The 18,817-nt window shown below is 33.8% G+C and overlaps 1 protein-coding gene across 1 annotated transcript in view; it reads left to right on the forward strand.

The window, feature by feature from the left end:
• The first annotated feature begins 652 nt into the window (after positions 1-652).
• LOC128674062 (uncharacterized) overlaps positions 653-18,817 on the forward strand; it is a 37,260-nt gene continuing 19,095 nt past the window's right edge. Inside the window, exons 1-2 of the mRNA XM_053752349.2 lie at positions 653-781; positions 10,248-11,075. The gene's annotated coding sequence lies outside the window, so the exon portion shown is untranslated. The remainder of the gene's footprint in view (positions 782-10,247; positions 11,076-18,817) is intronic.

Consider the following 18,817-nt stretch of genomic DNA (forward strand, 5'->3'; position numbering starts at 1 on the left):
TGTTAGTATTAGACAAATAGTCGCTTTCAAACGACTTTCTGTGTAAGTATTGTTTGTTAGGACATATGAATTAACATAAATTCACACATCGAAAGTGGATTAAATTTCTATAGAAAACATACATATAAAAAATATGCGATACGTCTCTCGCTCATCAAAACGATTCCTCAGATTCTCGAAATCATAAAGCTAAAGACAGTTAAGACTACACCTGTACAGGTAACTGTACCAAATTACATAGAAACCTACAGGAAAATCTATCAAAAAGAATCAACACAAAGCTACGCACTTTAACAGAACATAATGACGCAAGAAAACTTGCAATCCAAAAGAAAACAAAAAATATTATAGAAACCAGTCGGCCAGTAATGAACACCCTAAAATCGCAGACAAAGATCTATTCACAATAATGCGAATACGTGCAGTAAAATGTTCTTTATCAATGCTCTTTTCATTCAAATAATTGAATCACCTATTTCAATCGATGTAAGGGACGATAAAAAGCCAACTTTATTCGAGTCAAAATATTACAACAAATTCACTTTTACAACGTGTTGTTTTTGCTAATGAAAATTGTGTTTTAATGCTTAGGTTTAAAGTTGGTTTTGTAATGCGGTGGGCTGCAAAAGAGACGAAAGAGAGGTAGAATTATTTGAATCATTGTGCTGTTGCCTATGAAGGCGTGCGGTCGTTGCTCAATTTCGGAAAATATTTCTGTGCTAGTGTGTGTGAATGATTTTTTTGGTTTTGGTTTGATTGTACCCGGGAATATCTCGGTAATGTGAGTGTTTTTTTTTATTGTACCTATTTTTTTTTTACTCCAACATCAAGTATCGTTTCTATGTTTCAATACTACATAATGATTATGATAAAATATTTAACCACAAAAGAAGAAAATTTGCATAAACACATGTTCAATTTCCGACCAATTATAGAAGTGCAAGGGCACTTACAAACACTTGTTCGTTATTTGTTTACTAAAAATATGTTACTTGAGTTTTCTTGTATTGTTATTAATTTTGGTTTTACAAATTTAATTTTTCGTATATTGTTAAAAAAAAAAAATCTAAAATCAATCACTGAATTGGTACTTTATTTTTCGAATCCTCATTGGCTCGCTTTTTTACGCTTTTTTGTGGCTCCCCGACATCGCAGCCCCGAAGGAAACCTGGAACATGCGAAAATGAAAGAGACATTTATATATTATATATGTCACATCACATCCCATCATACTTAATCCATACTTGACACACGATCTCGTGATTAAATTATGTTAACAACATACTCGATATGCCATTATATCATATAAGCGGTTAGTATGGCAGTGGATTGAGTTAGCATTTACATAGATACATGTGTGTACTAGAAATGTCCATTACAAAAATTAACAGGTACCTATTTTTACAAAAAAAAAAAAAAACATTTTTGTGAACTTACAAAACGTCAAACGTGTTACGTCAGAGAGTTTTCGTTACATTCAATGCGTATCAAAACAATCATATCAGTGCAGTAAACCGTCGAGGAATTCCCTCGTCGGGAGCCACCATCAGGTCATCATAATAATGGAAATTAGCAATGAAATGAGAATGGTAATATGGTAAACTTCAACTGTGTAGGACCAGCGGAAGTAGGTAAGTGAAATTTTGCTCGCAAAGACAAACATTGTGACAGTTGAAAATAAATAAAACGAAGAACTCAAAGTAATGCTTCAGGGTTTTTGTTAGAAATTTGACTATATAATCGAGTCGGGTATCAAAATAAAGACAAACTAGATGTTGCCCGGGGCTTCGCTCCCGTGGGAATTTTGAGATAAAATATAGTAGGCTATATTTTATCTCAAAATTCCCAAGGGAACAATACTAGCAACCTTTCTAATGGTGAAAGAATTTTTGAAATCGGTTCTGTAGTTTTGGAGATTACCCGCCTTTATAATAATAGTATAGATTATTGTTAATTGAAACAAAACTGAAAGAAGACAGCAGTTTTTTTTAAAATGTAAAATTGGTTATTTAATGATTCAATTATTTAATTACCAAAAAAAAAATCCGCAGCACGCATCGTCATTAAATGTACAGAAATAAATCTGACCTATTACTTCGTTAATAAACCTTGACAATGATTTGACGACCTCGGTGGCGCAGTGGTAAAGTGCTTGCCTCTGAACCGAGGGGTCCCGGGTTCGATCCCCGGTCGGATCATGACGGAAAAGGATCATTTTCTGATTGACCCGGGCCTTGGCTGTTTATCTATATATATCTCAATATGTGTGGATTTTGTCCTAATATATAAATATATATTATATTTGAAGTAGCTTCTCTATTATGTGGCGTATATATACTAGTAATGTGGCGTGTATATACTAATATATACTAGTAAATAACAGGCATAATATGTGACAAGAATATGTTCGAATGCCGGTTAGTAAGGCAGCCATGTCACAATGAGAGACGGGTAATTACTGGGAAAGCTATTAACAAGATAACATCGTGGTGACACTATTTGTATCGCTCTTACCTCGGAAAATTGTCACAAACAAACATACAAATAAAGAAGAAAAAGTTATTATTTTCATTTTAAAATCAGAGATCAATAATTTATTGAAATAGTCTTCGATAGAGTCTTTGATGCCTTTATTTTTATTAACTACAAGATATTGCCCGGGGCTTCGCTCCCGTGGGAATTTTGAGATAATATATAGCCTATAGCAATCTTGGATAATGTACAATTCTAATGGTGTAATAATTTTTGAAATCGGTTCAGTAGTTTCGAAGATTATCCGCCTCAAACATACAAACTCACAAACGCTTATCTCTTTATAATAATAGTATAGATATGAACTACTTACTATACAAAATTATAAGTTATCCACCTTCGAACTAAGTGGCGGGAGGTCCCTATAGCAAGTGCAGGTATCGATGTCGTACAAGGCGATATTATAGTCTTAACCGGGGGTAGGGTAGGTGATAGGCAACAAGAGCATTTCCAAAGAAGGTTGACGTCAGGCAAGCGGCCGGTTGTAAAATCATAGATTTACAAGTCTTCAAAATTTTGCGAACCCTGGGGTTTGGGTCGTCACAGCTCCGATTGTAATCTTTACATCTACTATAAATACTTCATCACGCATTTGTTCTATTAAGTAATTTCTCACGGATATTATTAAATCATAAAAATATTACACATAAGAGAAATATTCAAATCAATTTAACGTTCCGGTTCGTTTGTATAAATAATAGTAATATTATTAGATAGATAGTGCTTTCATTCTTATCGTAAACGTAATTGTTACTTGTTGAAGAGAAACTAGAGAGATAAATTTTATTAAGGAATCACTGGAGTGTACACAAAGAAATTGCATATCTGTATCGTGAATAGATTGCTTTGGTTTATTTAATACATAGTTCAGTTGATGGTTACGTTAATGATGTATAGAATGAGTCAACTAACTTTATAGAAATGCCGACTGTTAAAAGCTTCGACAAATCCTACCTAATTATAAATGCGAAAGTAAGTTTGTTACCTTTTCAAGCTTTATTTCCTCAACAAATCTTTTTGAAATTTTGCATACATGTAATTTAAAATATGGAGCAGGGCATAGGGTATCTTTCATTCCGGAAAAATAACTATTCCCGTGGGAAATCCGGGGTCGGGAAAAGCTAGTAATTTAAAATTTGACGTAAATTGTTTGAAGTAGAGTAACTGGTATTTTTGAAATGCTAACGTAACAAAATTGATAGAGCTCCTAAGAAATTGTCAATCAAGTAACGGCAAGGACCACTTTATTATCCTCACCCTTACATTTCTCTATCTGTCTCTTTCATCCGTGTGATTTCCTATTTGCATATTCAGCTATGGAGCGAGCGAGTCCGGAGTCCGCTTTTCGACTTTTCGTTGCTTCTTCTTTTCCATTTCGAAAAGTTTTCGATAGTCCTATCGACAGTCTATCGATAATGTCTTGTCGATCATATCAACATCACTAGTAGGTAGATAAAATTTGTAGCATCTATAGCTTACATTCTTTTCGAGTGTGTTATTTGCAACGCTGGTGTCAAATTTCATTCAAGTCACGTAAAAGCATTTGACTTATGACTTTTTCATGTCGCCATCGATGAAATAATTGCAAACAGACTAGTAAACGGAATAATCAAAAAGTGTGCAGGTTTCCTCACGATGTTTTTCTTCACCGGAATATGATATTGCTATACAATCTCATCCGGTACGAATGAGATTCGAACCTTGGAGGGACTTTCGGTTCACAGGCGTATCTTTACCGCTGGACCACCATCACTGTGACAATAATTTATTTTATAGTATTAAGTTGTTACATTTTACAGCTGTCCTATAAATTTTGATGATGAATATCTAATGAGTATTCTACAGATGACAATGGGAAAGCTTCCTTTCACTCGTTTGCATATTGTATGCAGTTTATGCATATACGATTGCGTTGACAATTAACTTTCTAAGGATTGGATTAACATTTTTCTGAACAAATTGAAAAGTAAAAGATTTTCATTAGTCTCTCTTACGTCTATTTACCGCCAGTGGCAGGTAATTTATTGGCAGGTAGCAGAATACACAAGAGTGAACTAAACTATCCACCAGTGTGCAGGTTTCCTCACGATGTTTTCCTTCACCGGAAGTTAATAGTGGTCTATGAAAACTACTATATATGAGTCAGATTGGTATACCAAGTTATATGGCACGAGTAGGATACGAACCTGAGACCTTTCGATCCACAGGCGGGCGACATACCCATTACACCACCACCGCTTCAATCTAAACCAGACTAAAGATCGAACCCGGGACATTCAATGTCCGCTGTATTAGTAACAGTAATATCATCTAAGGGATTATATTTAATCTAAACTTGTTTTGGTTGGTTTATAGCCAGAGGCGTGAAATCTAGCTAATATTATAAATGTGACAGTTTATAAGTACTATCAGTGTAGGTACGTAAATTATCGTTGATAAGTCTTACACACAATACCAAATGCTTGTACTTAGTGTATTCTATACCTTATACTTTAAAACAAATTCAACCATTATAAAAAACTAAACTTTTATTGAGAAATCATTATTATAAACCTGCCAACTATCAAATTGGCCTGAGAAAAAGCAGCTTATACAGCTATAAGTCTTATACTAGTCACGGGAAAGCCATGGCTAATTAATGTTTGATGTAAATGTTAAATGAACATAGCTTTTGTTGCGAATGTTTACCACGTCGTGACGTCACTTCTAAGTGTCAATTAGTATGTATATATTACATTGTTAGGAGTGTTTGTTTTTGTCATATCTTTGAAAGTATTGTCATTACCACAGTGTTTTTTTTTTTCAAACTCAAACTCAAATACCTACTTTTATTGCAGTAACTGTGTAGTACAAAATCAAAATCAAATCATTTATTCAGAAATTATGCCTGCACAGGCACTTTTTCACGTCATATTCCAAATTAATTGATGTTTACCAAAGCTACAAACTACTAGCAATTCGGAACGACCACAGCTGAGAAGAAATGCCGAAAGAAACTCATTCAAACAGTGTTGGTCCCTACTATGCCAGAAGGGCTTACCATTTTTTCAATATAAATTTATGTATAATTTTTTATCAGGTATAGATGTCACGTACAATACGATAGTTTCCACAGTTTACCCTTACGGCCATGCAATATTAGCATTTAGTTACACTTACAAAAGCTAGTAGTATATTCCCTCTTGAAATCATTTACTGAATAGTTTATAGCTAAACCAGGGCAGGACACTAGTCTGCATTGAAATAAGTTTAAAATTCTGTTATATAAGCCTTAAAGTCTAATAGGATTCAATTATATGTTATTTTTTCTCATTCTGTACATAAAGCCATATGAATTGAGGTAACTAAAATATATCGCCCATTTGTTTCAATATTTTAAAAGATGTGTATATTTTTATACTCTTAGGCAATTCAAAGGAACTCATTGTTATATTTTAATTTTTCCCATAACATATTTACTAACGAAAATCGCTAGTTAAAATGTCAATCAATATTTTTAAGAAATAAAAGAATATAAAATACACATTCTACGTTATGGGTACGTTTTCACTGGAGTTTCTGTTAACATAGGGTTCATCGAATCACCCGTTTTATTTGCATGCGTTTCTTCGCTAGTGCCATAATAAATATAATACCATTATTTTTTTTTCAAATTCCCTTCCCTTTCAGCCACATGATGATTTAAACTTCAAAAAAAAAATATGTTTCATGTACCGACATTGATTTTCCGATAACTTTTGCATTATCGAAAAGTAAAAGTTACTTATATAAATATTTCAAATATTTGTTTCTTTTTTAATCCGTTTGTTATCATATCTATCGTTCATCTCTCTCGTCTCATACAATCAATCTTCATATCAATACAACTCATTTGATATAACTCGGATGCCATCCTAATCGATCAGCCTAATCGATTCTCGATCACCAGTCGTCACAACGTGAGAGACGACATTTCTTTTTATTTTCCTCGACCCGAATTTTCTCGAACATTTACAATATAAGTCGTGCGTGTATTGTCCCAGATGCGCGATCAGACGTCATACGTTTACAACGACGAAAGTTTACAAAAGGAGGAAACATGAAAAATTGATCGAAAATAAAAAACGAAACGGTTTAGTTTACAAACGCCATTTTTGTCCAATGTCGGCATGAGAATATAAAATTAAAAAATTCTGTGCAGTAATCCATTGAGGAGTTCCCTCTTTGGGAGCCAATCCTAGTTTCGCCATTAGATCATGTCTAACATGGAAACTGAATCGATTTGAAATATTAACAACCAATTTATTATCTAGTTGAAATAAGTATATCTTTGAAAAAATAAAGCAACTAACTTCCCTTTGCATAAAACATTTTAAATGCCCTTTGAGAGTTAAACAAATATAAAACAAGCCAAACTTATATATATATATAAAACAAGCCAAACATAGAAAAGTGCCCGCAGTCCTAAAGCCTAGGTAATTTAGGTGCATTATATACCAGAACGTAGAAACGATGTTTTGATACAAAAAATATTCGGATAACGTTGGTTGTTACATTGGTCAAGGCGTGAAAAGACTAATTATTTTCGCATTTGTAGCTGTTTGAACATCTATTATCTTCTGTTTAACTCTTTAATATATATAAATATTACAATGTTGTGCCAATTAAAATGTACAAAAAAATTATATAAAAAAAAACAAAAAAACAAAAATAGTTCACAACAAACAATCGGCGGGAATAATCTGATAGATGATGAAATATTTAAAATTTGAATATATTTTTTTATTTATTTGTCGAATGCAATCTTGGTGGCCAGCGCAGTTGATTTGTTTTTTTTTAAATTTGAATTTATGCAAGACAAATTCAACGTGCCACTTTCGTACTTCTGATGATAGTAAATGATCAGTATTTTCTCTCGTATCAAAATTGCAAATACTAGAAAGCTTAATAACAGCACATTGTTTCGCATATGTAGGCTTCAAGACCTTTCCTTTGAAAGGCATAGACAATCGGTTAGGATAGAGTTTCCCACAGTTAAATTCTGTTGAATAGAATAGCCAAAATCACTCTTCTGTTAGAAATTATATAGAATTTTTGATTGATTTCATAGTGATTATTTATCTTAGATTTTAAGTGCCATAGTTTCTTCTAGTAATATACTTCTCGTATAATTAATTGGTTAACATAACTTTAAAGGACTTTAAAGACATCAGCATACATTGCCTGTAAAAGCTATATCTAATATTAATACGCTGAATGACTTTTACTTTATCAGAATCTATACGCTTATAATATCAGTGTATTGCTCCTAGAGTAATATCATCACTGAGTTGTGGCCCGTTTGGATTACAGCAGCACACACACACACACCCATATAATCACTTTTTTGTACTTACCCACTTTAAAAAAAAATTTTTTTTTTGGTTGTTATGTATGTGTCTGTAATTTTTTGAACTTATTTCTATCTATTCTGTTCTAATATATAGGTACTTAGTCCGAAGTTCGTTCAATATAATAATTTGTTGGCTCTATAAATTAAATGCATTAAAATATATCATAATTATCTGTCCGTCCCGGCTTCGCTCGGGTAAAACCGTAATAAATTACACACATATACCTTCCTTAGGAACCACACTATCTATTGGTATAATTTTTTTTTCCAGTAGTTTTTGACTTTGTCGCGCAATACAGACAGACATACGCGACACCCGGGGACTTCTTTTTATAATATGTAAGGATACGTACCTATATAAAAACATATTTTTAAAACAATAAAATATAAATAAATTTGATAGTACTTTATTAAGTAACTACATATAGTTACCTCATAAAGTACTATCAAATGTATTTATATAAATATAATATAAATGAACATAATATAAATAAATAAATATAATATAAATACATTTGTACTATCAAATTTATTTATATTTTTTTGTACAAAGAACACAGGATAAAAATGTACTTTTATCCTGTGTTCTTTGTACAAAAAAACTTAATTGGTTAACATTTGCTTTGTTTTTTGCATGTACATGTACCTACATAATAAGAAGTGGGATATATACAATGTCGGATTTATCCCATGAAGGGATCTCTTCCAGTCAATAGTTTGAAATATATTTATAAAATTTGCAATTTTGTCAACAATTTCACTCAGTACTTAAAAGTCATGGAAAAGACGCCATAGACCGCCTGATTTTGTTGCCCTCCCTGCGAGAGGGACTTCCGCCCGGCCATGATCAGCCCTGGCCACTTGGAAGTCCCTTAACAGACTGCGCACTCAAGTGGGCCGGTACAAAGACAAACTGGCTAGGTGGGGTATGCTGGACCAGTCTCAGAACCTGTGCGATTGTGCTCATCTCCTCGCCTGTCCCGAGTGTCCAAACACCTGTACTCGGGCTGACTTAATGGCAGCTTCCGATGAAGCCGTCGAAGTGGCTCGTTTCTGGCGAGAATGTATTTAGGAGCACCCAATAGAGCGTTGATTTGCCATCGACACGCAAAGAAGAAGTACTAATGTACAACGTGTAAAATGTACATGGTAATATATAATGCACTAATGTAAATAATTTGTACAAAATGGACACTATAATTTGACAGATCATGGCAGTTTTTCGAAAACTTTCATTCATCACACAAACAATAACGCACATCAGTTCCGCCAGGTGAAACCGAATCTGGGGTTGCACATCTTCGAATGTGATATATGAATTTTCTTATGATATAAAAACATTTTATAGAACTTGCATAATAATATATATTGTTATATTTTTATCTCTCTCATTACCGCATATTGTCGGTTGCATACATCTTTCTTTTTAAAAAATAAATAAATATATTAGAACAAATCACACAGATTGAGCTAGCCCCAAAGTAAGTTCGAGACTTGTGTTAGGGGATACTAACTCAACGATGCTATATTTTATAACATATACATATATAGATAAACATCCAAGGCCCGGGGCAATAAAAAAAAAAGATCATTTTCCATCATGACCCGACCGGGGATCGAACCCGGGACCTCTCGGTTCAGTGGCAAGAACTTTACCACTGCGCCACTGAGGTAGTCAATTAACTAACTCAACAGTTTTTAGTATGTTATTACCAACACTGTTGTCAAATTTAAGTCTCCATGACTTTAATGACTTCATATCGACCATGTATTTAGTAGGGACTTTGTACGAAGTATTTACTAAATCCATGGTATCGACGTCTAGGGACAAGTAATCGCATACACACTAATGAACTTAAACTGTCAACTAGTGTGCTGGCGGCTGACGTTTTTCTTTACCGTAAGCAAGTGGTGATCTAATGAAAACTATAGATGAGTCAGATTGGTATACAAACTCCTGTGGCATACATAATATGTGGAATAAAACCTGGGACCCTTCCATCATAGGCAAACGACTTAACCACTGGACCAGAAACGCTTGGCTTGAATTAAGAGCTGCGGCGTAACGATGCCCGGGGATAACGTTAAAAACCTAAAGATTTTGAAGATTTGACTGCGTTTTCCAACTCAATCCACTTGAATGCTTTTGATTGTTGTCAGTTGTCAAGGCTGTTTTGTCCATTAGACCCCGCGTACGTGACACGGGAGACTGTACATTGGAGGAGAGAATATATTGTCACCCTTATTCTCTTGTTATACTTTGGAAATAAAAAATGAGACGTCTGGTCCCATTACGTTTATAAATGTTGTATAATTGTTTAATCATCTAAATTTTTCATTTCAGTGTTCATTGGACATTGGAAGAAGATGCTTCGCACGTATTGAAAATGTGTACAAAAGAAGAAAATTCCTGTACATAATTTAACGTATTCATTGATATGATTTTGTGAGTCATTGTATTCACTTATTATTTATTAAACGAAATTCTGAAACAGATGATAAAACACTAATTATGATACACACTATCTTCAATAATTAAAAACTTAAGAAAGTAAAATTAAAAAAAAATTACCACACTAGATAATACTAAGAGCAGCAATAAAACGATTGTTTTCACGTCGTTAAATAATATATTTATAAGGGTAATAAAAGTCATATATTACCCGCCAGTCATTACAATAAATTGACTACAAGAACACCAATTAAGAACAATAAATAACCTGTTACGTATGAACGTACCGCAGAAGGCCATTATTATCCAAGATCCACACTGATGCCAAAAGAAAGGAAAAGCGGAATCCATAAAAGAAGAACCGACGTAAATTCGAAATGCAAAGTTATAACGTCATCAGCCAACGAAGAATTTTACAGCAAAAGTAATAAACTTCGTGGAAATAAGGGTGATTTTGAAGACGATAATAATTTTGGAATAGCAGATATAATATTGGTGTGTGATCATGTAACCTTTGGAAAGGTTAAATAAGAAATCATTGAACATTAAGATACAGATGTAAGTAATGAGAGGTTTTTGGCTAGTTCGTGATCGTGTAACCGAGTTATGGCGTAATAGAAAGTGAAACAGATCTAATATAGCACCGAGTTTTGACAAATCGTGTACGAAGAGGCTAATCTCTCGAGAGTTGCGGTGAATCTGGACAAATGTACGAGACTGGTAAGTGGCTTACTTGTATTTCATGTTAATGTTAATATTGTTGAAATTAATGGAAAGACCATTCCAGCATTTTGCCTAGAAAGTCAACTCTTGTGATTTTTTCTAGGGAAAGATATTGATATAAATAAAGGTCTTAAGAATTAGAATAAAAAAATAAGAATATGTTTACGTTAATTAAATGACTACTAGGAAACAGTCAAGTTTGTTTGAAACTGTGAGTTTTGTTGGCTTTAGGTTCACATGCGTAGATCAAAAAATTCCTACATTATCACACAGTATAATTGATCTCTATATACAAGTTCTCTAAATCTGAGAAGGAAGTGAAGGGCTCAGAAAAAAAATCAAAACTATGAAGTTTATTTATAGAAAGTGATAATTTCTTCAAAAGAAAGTAACTACCATAAAATGCTATGACTTGTCACTTGAACACCATAAACATACAAAAAGATAAATTTTATTCAAATCACCATGATGTTAAAAATAACAATTTATTTGTATAGGCTTCTTAACTTGACAGTTATGACTGACGTCTAATAACATAACTAGTAACTAAACAGTAAAACCGAGCAAGTGCGAGGCTTCCTCGCGGAACAAGGGTTCCGTACCATTATCTGTAAAAAAGCGCAAGAATATAATGTCACGTCGGTGTCTGTCTAAATTCGCCGTTAATATATACCAATACCAAGCCGTTAATATAGTTACTGGTTTTAATCGATAGATTATCTTTATTTATTTCTGTTACCGTCCTAAAGTTGTGTAAAGTATTAAAATTTGTTTTATTATTAATTTATCCCACAATTAATTGGTTTATTTAGTTTTACAGCTATTTTACAGATCGTTTATGCTTTGTATTAATGCAATTATATGTAGACTACTATTGTTTTGTTTTACTAAAAGAAAGTGACCTATACTATACATACTAAAAGTGAATCAGATGTGGGGCGTAAATTTAATGTAGAGTTAGGTTATATGGGAGTCCGCTGAAATATTTAATTTATTCAATTTTTTAGTACTTGTCGTTATAGCGGCAATAAAAATACATCATCTGTGAAGATTTCAACTGTCTAATTATCACGGTTCATGAACTGTGTACCATGAACGTAGACCCAACCATCTGGACACAGATGGCCTAACACCGAAATCTGAGGGTTCCATTTCACCTTTTGGATAGGGAACCCTAAAAATGAAGGTTGAGGTGTACTTGCATAATCCAACGCATAAAACGTCAATTGATATAATCTCTTGAGCAAAATTCATAAAAACTTTTATCTTGCACGTCATTACTTAAATATTAAGTGCCTTTTCACATGTGATCATGACAATATTTTCGCTAAAGTGCTAAAGTCAGTTAATGATTTGTAAATTTTTATAACTGACTCACTGTCGCTGCAAGCAACAAAATATAAGCCTGTCAAGATTTCAACAAAATATAAGCGCGTTTAATACCTGTAGTACCAATTAATAATATACGCGAAATTTTACAATATGTAATTATTAAAAATATATAAGCAAAATTGTAAAAAAAAGTTGTTGTTTTGAAATGGACTATGAAATAATTATCCGATAATGTTTTCACAAAATCAAATATAGTAAATACTAGAAGGAAGCCTTCGCATTATTTAGATAGATATTTTCCTGATATCTCTTTTCCTATTCAATCCAAAATCACACAATTATAGCTCTTAAAATGTCTTTGGCTGACCCCAAGGTTTTATTAAGGTAAATACATTTTGGCATTGGGCAGAGGTAGCTGGCGAAGGGGTGGCCTTTGCCCAGCAATGGGATACCACAGGCTATTAAAAAATTGTACACAAAAGTAGATTGTTATTTAATCAACCAATTTGTTGTACATAAATTACAACATGTGTAAATTTTTCGTTTTTTTTTTTTCTTTTAGAATCGATAGTCAAACTATCGATCGTTTCGACTCAGTGAAATAGTGAGGAGATACTGGTTTTACAGCAGTAGTCGATACAAAAGCATAACTCCACTTCGCCATACCCATATAACGACTTGACTGTTATCTTAAATCTCGGGTTACAGTCGTCACAAGCAAGCCAAGGCATTGTCAAGATTAAATCTGACTTTCTCGAGCTAACTAAGCTTAATTAAATTTTACTGTGATCTACTTCGTCATTTGTTTTTCATTTGTTGAGTTTATTTTTTATTTGTTTTAAAACTATCATCTTCATCAGTCATTTTTAAACCCTGACGCATAAAGAGGGGTCTGTCTGTCTGTCTGTGTACGTGACACCGTAGCTCATCAACGGATGAATCGATGTGGATGCGATTTTTTTTTATTTGATAGCTAATTTTTATGCGTGTTTCTTCAAAAGTTTTAGCAAAATTAATATTGAAAGTCGGGGTTTTTTTTTTGTCTAACATATAAACTTGTTAAATTCCACTTCTGTGGTACTGGCTTCATGGTATGGGCAATTAGGCAATGATGCGCCAAACGATTTGGCAAGGAACGCAAGGTAGGTATACCCCTAGGATAAGGGTACATGCAATTTAGAAGCCTTAGCAGTGGAATATAAATAGCAAGTGATAAAATTAATAATAGGTATGAAAATATTATGAATAATGCATTGGTTGCTAAAATGTTAACCTAGAATTTTCCCAAAAACACTAACTATACGTAACATCATAAGCCCAGATCCACAATGTCGCCGAACTCAGACACACGCCAACGCGAATGCGTGAAAATTGCGTAGTTAGTATGAGAGCTTGTTTGTTTGTTTTTTAATAACTTTATTGCACGAAAATAAGCACATTAATCAAAATTAATACAAGAAAGATACATTGTACGACGGCGGACTTATCCCATGTAGGGATCTCTTACAGTCAACCGGCGATAGGTTGAGAGGACGTGTATACAGCAGCAGGCTAATCAAAAGTAATAACGTACAACATGAATAGAGAAGACTATAAATTGTAAGAAAATAAAGAAATATATTTAGGAAAAGTAAAATCTAAATAAATAAATACATATATATATATATATATATATATATATATATATATATATATATATATATATATATATATATATATATATATATATATATATATATATATATATATATATATATATATATAAATAGATTAGAGAGCTTTTATTTACCGCAATGAAAAACCAGCAATGTATAAGGAATCCGCCAAAATTTGGCAAACTGTTTTTCTATTTAAAAACACACAACAAAATATAAATAAATACATAAAATACATTGTGACAAATTACTGTATGAACGAAAAATATACGGCTGTAATAGTGTAGTGAGACGTCTCACGACGGCTCGAAACCGCGTTAATTTGCTTCGTCTCACAGATGGTAACAAAAAGTTGTTATCGACCCGTTCAGTTACTAAACTGTATACCATATAGACACATTAGAATGGCTTCCACCATCCCATTTCCCATCACTATTTACCCATACAATTGTTTGTTGTTTTCACTTTCAATGGTATTTCTCTTTATCAACAAAAAGTCACATAATGAAGGGCCGCACAAAAACTTTTCTTACCTTTCACGAGAGATTGTTGTAAACGGCGTATGCTGTTTGAAAAATAACTTCATTTGTAGCAATAGTTTTGAAGTTTTGATTACCTTTTCAACCAACATTGTCTGAATGAGTTTCTTTCCGAATTTATTCTCAGCAATCTATACTATTATTATAAAGAGGGAGGCGTTTGTGAGTATGTATGTTTAGAGGCGGGTAATCTCCGAAACTACCAAACCAATTTCAAAAATTCTTTCACCATTAGAAAGGTTCATCCAAGATTGCTATAGGCTATATTTTATCTTAAAATTCCCACGGGAGCAAAGTCCCGGGCAACACCTAGTTGCTAATAAAATAAAAGTTTTATTGTGTATTTTTTTATATTCTTATTTCTCCAATGTAGGTTAAATATTATAGTCTTTTAATGGCAAACATATTACTAGCTTTATCTAAAACGATACAGTCATTATAAACGTATTCCGTAATGTTTGTCTTCATAATAAAATAAAAATAAAATTCAAATCAACTCCATTATATGGCTGCGTGGTTTAATTCTAGAAAACCATAGCTATAACATTCAGGTAGGTACCTACATTGTTTGTACCGACCAGGGAAAGAAAAATATAGAAAGCTCCGTCTGCTTCTCCCGCGCAGGTTGTAAAAGTTTATCAAGGACTGTAAAGTAGAGGTTCTCGTAGGGAGTGAGCTAACAACCTGTGAACTTTTAGAAATTTCATTAGTAAAAGTCATATCAAAAGGTGAATGGAAAATTAAATCTCAATTATTCAACGCCGTCCATTTGATATGATTGCATGTAGTCGTCACCAAATAATACAAATCCTACTAATGTATGTATGTTTGTTACTCTTTCACGCAAAATCTACTGGACGGATTGTTATGAAATTTGGTACACGGGTAGAATATAACCTGGAATAACACATAGGGTAATTTTTGTCCGGAAATTCCCACGGGAGCGAAGCTCCGTGGCGACCTTGGTTGGTATGTCTATAAAAATGTACATAGACATTCTAAATAATGTTGTATAAAAATCTAAAGTTTTTATTTTAGACAAATATGTACTTAATAGTTATTTCAGAATTAATTTGATAATATTCGATTCCCTACATTTTTTTACTTCGCTTTTTTTTCATTATAAAAACATAATAATTGCTGCCCCGATGTTTGATATGCCCGTAGACTTATATCAAGGCTATGCCCGTAGACTTATATCAAGGCTATGCCCGTAGACTTATATCAAGGCTATGCTCACAGACTTATATCAAGGCTATGCCCGTAGACTTATATCAAGGCTATGCTCACAGACTTATATCAAGGCTATGCCCGTAGACTTATATCAAGGCTATGCTCACAGACTTATATCAAGGCTATGCCCACAGACTTATATCAAGGCTATGCCCACAGACTTATATCAAGGCTATGCCCACAGACTTATATCAAGGCTATGCCCACAGACTTATATCAAGGCTATGCCCACAGACTTATATCAAGGCTATGCCCACAGACTTACATCAAGGCTATGCTCACAGACTTACATCAAGGCTATGCTCACAGACTTATATCAAGGCTATGCCCACAGACTTATATCAAGGCTATGCCCACAGACTTATATCAAGGCTATGCCCACAGACTTATATCAAGGCTATGCCCACAGACTTATATCAAGGCTATGCTCACAGACTTATATCAAGGCTATGCCCACAGACTTACATCAAGGCTATGCCCACAGACTTACATCAAGGCTATGCTCACAGACTTACATCAAGGCTATGCCCACAGACTTACATCAAGGCTATTTCAAGGCTATGCTCACAGACTTACATCAAGGCTATGCCCACAGACTTACATCAAGGCTATGCCCACAGACTTACATCAAGGCTATGCCCACAGACTTACATCAAGGCTATGCCCACAGACTTACATCAAGGCTATGCCCACAGACTTACATCAAGGCTATGCTCACAGACTTACATCAAGGCTATGCCCACAGACTTACATCAAGGCTATGCCCACAGACTTACATCAAGGCTATGCCCACAGACTTACATCAAGGCTATGCCCACAGACTTACATCAAGGCTATGCCCACAGACTTACATCAAGGCTATGCTCACAGACTTACATCAAGGCTATGCCCACAGACTTACATCAAGGCTATGCCCACAGACTTACATCAAGGCTATGCCCACAGACTTACATCAAGGCTATGCCCACAGACTTACATCAAGGCTATGCCCACAGACTTACATCAAGGCTATGCCCACAGACTTACATCAAGGCTATGCTCACAGACTTATATCAAGGCTATGCCCACAGACATATTTGGCTATGCCCTTTCCACGCGTCACCTGTACTTTCAATTAATGTAACATCTTTTCATCTTGTGACTCGCTAAAAGTAAATCTAAATCTTTCCTAAACGAGATCATCTAGTTTCGCAATAGGCACTGTCTTAATGGATTAAACATGAACGTATTTATCAAAATACTGATCCATGCTAGGCTAGATTTTACTGTGTGCAGTTGGAAAATGAGCGAATTCTTTGGAACCGGTTCCACTTGCAAAGGAAAGTGCTTTGATTCGATTTTGTTCGCTTTCTTGTGGTTTTATCGATGTTTACGATTGGTATTAAGTATGTCTATGAACGAATAGCCAACAGCTTTTGATATCGCCAATTGAGAGTTAGTGGAAATTGTCTATGTCTAATACTGGCTATAAATTAATACAATACAGTTCGCAAAAGTGTGACGGATTCGACACATACATTGTTGAGTTTTTATTGTCGATAAGGGCTCTCATCAAACATATAAACAGACAGACAGAAAAAATAAAATTATGTTTTGGCTTCTATTTTGAATTATATTTTTAATATCCTATATAAAGACATACTCGCTTCCAGTTTTATTATATGTATAGATTATATAAACTTTATATTTCTAATGAGGTGAACCGTTATTTTTTTTATTAGTGATTAATCATATCCTTATGAGATACGTAAGAAGTGACCATTAATCTTATTCATATTTAAATGATAAATGAAAACGTCTTTTTGTCTGTCAGGCTTTTACGGTTAAACTGCTGAGCCAATAGGCTACCGCGGACAGCTGCGGGCAACAGAGCTGCTTATTAGTTTTCTTATCTTGAAAATGAACTTTTCATATATTAAAAAAAAATAATTTCTGGCGCTACACAAAATTTTTGTCGAACTATAACTTATTTTTAAAATTATTGGCAAACTATTAATTAATATCATTAATATCAATTATGTAATGATTTTTTTAAACGGACAAAAAATTCTCACATTACGAAAAGATAAATTTAGATACAGCGCCATCTATAAAAATATGAAAGAAGTTTTAAGCAAAAATGCTTGTTGATCTTGTTTAGTTCGATTAGTGGTTACAAGATGGCGCTACTGGTTCTTAGTTCAAGATTGCTCCACAAGGCGGTGCTATTAAACATTTTATGCCGGCTGTTTAATAGTGGTCTTCACAGATAAAATAAATTATATATCTTTAATCTATGGTGCTCTCTGTATTTTCGCGTCGGTGTTTTTTATAGAAGCGATAAATAGATGTAATGCTTACTCCACACTGTCGCCGAACTCAGACACAATACCGACGGGAACGCGTGATCATTGCGCATTTGGTATAAGTGTTTTTAATTTTCCAAATAAGGTTGTAACTTTACGACCAGCTACCTGCCTGACGTCAACCCTCATTTTTGGAAACATGTAATTTTATTTTATAAAAAATAGACCCATCTCTCATTAGAGACTCTTGCATCACAGTTTCATTCCATTACATTGTCGTTATGTCTGCAATTGCATTGGTACTATTCTTAAGTGCAGATTAATTGCAATGTTTACAATAGGCCGTTTACAATAATGCATTCGTCTCTTCCTTCATATTTTAACGACTTTTATTTCATTTCATTTCATTCTACAAAATGTACTTCACTATAAAAGTTACACACATCGTGATTACTTTTACCTTTTAAATTAGGTCGAACCACAAATTTCATATTATTAAGCTTTTATTTATTTATGTTTGCTTTTGTGTCTGCAAGACTGTCTTCCAGTTGTCGTACAGAGTTGAAATTTCCCACTCCGCTTCAGTTTCCATGATAATGCATTATTATGATAAGCATGACCCGATGGTGCACCCAGGATTGGTTCCCAACGAGGGAACTCCTCAACGGTTTACAGCACGGACATGGGATTTTTAT

Source organism: Plodia interpunctella, chromosome 12 (assembly GCF_027563975.2).
Source record: "Plodia interpunctella isolate USDA-ARS_2022_Savannah chromosome 12, ilPloInte3.2, whole genome shotgun sequence".
In the NCBI taxonomy this organism is placed as follows: domain Eukaryota; kingdom Metazoa; phylum Arthropoda; class Insecta; order Lepidoptera; family Pyralidae; genus Plodia; species Plodia interpunctella.